The 3,989-nt window shown below is 47.9% G+C and overlaps 1 long non-coding RNA gene across 2 annotated transcripts; it reads right to left on the bottom strand.

The window, feature by feature from the left end:
* Positions 1-427: 427 nt before the first annotated feature.
* LOC123134020 (uncharacterized) lies at positions 428-2,686 on the bottom strand. Of its 2 annotated transcripts, XR_006465474.1 has the most exons (3): positions 2,247-2,686; positions 1,170-1,268; positions 428-706 (listed from the first exon to the last, which is right to left on the bottom strand). It is a non-coding gene; the product is annotated as an uncharacterized lncRNA (long non-coding RNA). The 2 variants fall into 2 exon arrangements; XR_006465473.1 differs by having other exon boundaries at positions 1,170-2,686.
* Between the last annotated feature and the right edge of the window lie 1,303 nt (positions 2,687-3,989).

Raw genomic sequence — 3,989 nt, 5'->3', positions numbered from 1 at the left:
CATCAGCCCAAGAGGAAATCCACACTACAAGAAACCTGTTAATCCATGACAGATTGTGTCCGTCATCGATCAGGGAAAAACCATCATAGATGTACTTCCATGACGGATTTGAAATTTGTCATGTATCACGCGTCATAATTTGACACCGTACCTTCCATGACGGATTTTGACCGTCACGGGTCTGCCCCCAGGCCCGCCCAGCCCAAACTAGGCCCGAGCGATGCCACGTAGGATTTTCAATTGACTGGTTGGAATCACGTGGCTGCCTACATGTACATTATTTTTCGTCACAAGAACCGTCATGGATTTAGAAGCTATTTAAATGTTATCCATCCAATTATCCCATTTAAATTCAGTGCAATTTTGAGACAACACTTTTTTAGCATAATGCATTACACTGATCATAATGTCAACTTTGACCCAAGACAGTATTTCCAAAATGACATATAATACACAAATCATGTAGCATTTATACAAGCATCCACCGATATATACAAGACATCAGTTTACAAAATCCTCAATGAAATGATAATTTACAACATCAGTTGACAAAATACAAAACAGATCAAAGTTAGGAACTAGCACACTCCAGTTTACGTCAACAACACATAAAAGTTTCTTAAAGCCCCTTAGTTCCACCTCACAGCTCATTCTTTCAGTTCTCTCGGAGAAGTTTCTCTCCATCAAATTCAATGTAATGCAATACCTACAGACAGGATGCACATCAGAAGCATCAAGGGAAATGGATTAGGAAGGAAAACATCAGGGAGGAACAAAAATCTTATAGATCAGGGGAAACTATCACAACAAATAGCATGGTTCTGGGCTTGGTAGGTACTGTCCTAGAAAACCATTTAGTAAGAAGCCCTTACAAAACTATCTTCAATGATTCAAATCAAGTTATCTTAGTTAAATGATCAGATGTGAGCTTCACATCATGTCCTAAACATACATATTGTCTACTCTCGCAGAAACAACCAGTACGGATAAATGTCCCGAAAGTTTCTTGGCATAAGTACATTATAAGATGTTAGTAACATAATACTTAACTCACATATGTGCAAAGCAAATGAAATGAGCTTGTTTGCCAACAAGCTGGGATAGTATCCTATGGAAAGAAAACAAAATGAACACATGACAAGAGCAAAGGGAAGAAGGGAGGGGGATACCTTCAACATTTGTGGCTGAGGCCGACAACACCGTCGCCGGAACTAGCCCATACCAACCCAAACGGCATGATGAACCCCTTCTCTGTTCTACAGTCTTTCCTGCACATTCAGAAATGGATGAAGCAAGTATTAACCTATAAAGAAGTGACCTAAATAGCAGTTATGAACCAACCGTATAATTTGTGGATTTTCAGAGATTATAGCCTATAAAGAAGTGACCTAAACATCAGCCATGCAACATCTTTTTTATATGTTTCTTCAACATTTTGCTTTCTAAAGTACACATACTTCTTTCTCTTGCATAAAGCAATGTATGTTCGCATGATATTTAGAACTGCAGGAGGGAAATGATCATAGAACTGTAGACTGTTGTTTGTAGGTTGCTATTATACTGAACATTATTTGGCATCACAAGTTGACCACGGACAAAGTATATATTTGATGAGTCTATATTAATTTGTGTCAAGAATCTGTTTTTGTATGTTTATTTGAGATCTTTATGATTCCAATCAATCATCTACAACACTTGTAGTAAGTTTACATGTACAACTCTGTTTGCGGACATGCTACTTTTACTTCTATCTGAGGACTGCATTTACTATTATTTTGGAAGATAACACCAACAAAATATCTGGATACTGCACTAGTACGTACATGGTAATTAAAATGTAAATATTCAAACCAAAGTATCAGATAAAATGAGATTATATTTCACATAAACTTGACTGAAACAAAATCAGAAAAAGCCGTGTAAACAGGACCACGACTAGAAATATGATGTGCCACTTTCAGGTATTGGAATTTTGAAACAATAAAGGCATCGAGTACATGACAGCAACCACGGACATGGAGTACAGGAAGATTAGGGAGGAGTTATGTTCAAAATAAAAGCCAAGGAGCTACCGTGTGCAGAATCATGGACGCATACAGATGGGGAGCGACTGTTTACTACAGGTACCATCCCGATCTAGACGCATACCAAACCGTGGTGCTTATTCATATTTATATATGTAATAGATGCAAGTGCAATCCAGATTTGGGGTAGAGGGGGGGAGAGAGAGGAAGCCCACCACGTACACGCGCATGACGACAAGCTGTACATCGCCGGATGGGTGGACAGGTTCAGGGACGAGGAGCACTGGCGTTCGCCGCCTCCATCGTCCAGCGGGACAAGGTCGTCGGTCCCGTGCTCATCCCGAACATGCCGATGCAGGGTGCGCCCATCAGCACATCCTGCGGGAGGTCGGCCTCGCGAGGCCCTATTCCAGGAGCACCATCCAGCAGGTGGCAGGCGACGAAGAGGATCGGCCGGAGCCGCGCCGGCGCCGAAACCCTTGCCACGGGGATGGGTTGCTGGAGAGCGCTAGTGGTAAATCGAGCCGGAGGGGAGGGAGGAGCGGAGAGAGGGGAAGATGGAGGTAGGCTGCGCGCCGGCCATAGCCGCCGAAAGTCATCGGAATCATGGGGCGGCGGCGAGGAGTCGCGTGGGAGGAGAGATGGGGGCTGCGGAGGGAGAGAGGAGCGGCTGAGAAGGGATTAGGGTTAGCATTTTATACCAGGAACGATTAGCCGGGCTCGAGCGGGCTTGAGCGGGCCTGAGCGGGCCTGCGGGGCTGTACTAGTCCGTCCATGACAGTATTTGAAAACGTCATCAGAAATCTATCATAGATTAACAGGTTTCTTGTAGTGCCACCACACCACACACTGGAGTAGGGTATTACACCACAATGGTGGCCTGAACTAGTATAAACCCCGTGTCTCTTGTGTTGTTTCTTTCGTAGTTAGATCCTAGCGATTCGGCGAGGAGCAGGTAGATAGAGGGCGAAATCTCCGCGCGCACCCCAGAGTTCGAACCTCAAGGGTCTGCCGGAACCCGAAATCCGACAATATTGATGTTGCTGCCGCCATCTATCAAGACTCTGGAGAAACGGGCTGCTCGCCTCTCCATTGCAAGGGTCGCTTCTAGGACCAGGGCGTACGAGCCAGGGGAAGGCATCACTTCCGGGTGGTCGGCCCTGCTCCAACTGATAGGCTTCTCGGACCAATGCATGAACTCTAGAGTGTTGGAGGCCACTGCCTGCACTTCTTGTTGCTGTTGCCGTCAGCTGCGTCTGTCGTCGGCCACACTGGTAAACACAACATAGGCTCCGTGTTCCTCCGGGTACTCATCTTGTATGGCGCCGACTGGTCGGGCCGCCGGCTGCTGGGGCTGAGGAGGCAGCGGTCCGGCAGGCGGAGGAGGCAGGAGTCCATCTCCCTTGGGAATTCTGGTGAGCCAGTGACACTTCCGAGTGGTGTGGTTGGAGGGCTTCACGCCGCTATGGAACTTGCATGGTGCACCCAAGATTTGCTCGTAAGAGAAGGCAGGCAACGAATTGGACTTGCCGCCCTTCTACCGCTTGGGGGTTGGCTGCCCTTCTGGATGCTGATCCTCGACCATTGCCACCTGCCGGCTGGTGGAAGCCGGCTGGGTGGCCTTCTGCTTGTTATCACCTAGTTGCTATCGCCGACTGGTGTCACAAGCCGGAGTCCGAGGGGCCTGTGATGCCACCTTGCCGGACGCGTCAACCAGGATTTCTGCCTTCATGGAGGAATTGACCGTGGCATGTTTGTCGGCGATGACCAGCAGCTCATCAAGGCTCTCGGGCTCGTCGTAGAGGAGTCGGTGCTTGAGGAGGGTGCCCTCTAGGCACCCGGCAGTGAAGTACTCGATCGCCTGCACCTCGTGCATGCCTTCGCAGGAATTGCGCAGCTCGGTCCAGTGCGTGAGGTAGTCGCGGGTCGACTCCGTGGGCCCTTGGACGCACAAGGAGAGCTGTC

This window comes from Triticum aestivum, chromosome 6B (assembly GCF_018294505.1).
Source record: "Triticum aestivum cultivar Chinese Spring chromosome 6B, IWGSC CS RefSeq v2.1, whole genome shotgun sequence".
Taxonomy (NCBI): Eukaryota; Viridiplantae; Streptophyta; class Magnoliopsida; order Poales; family Poaceae; genus Triticum; species Triticum aestivum.
Note: the sequence above shows the minus strand (reverse complement) of the source record. Positions and strands in the feature narration are given on the sequence as shown.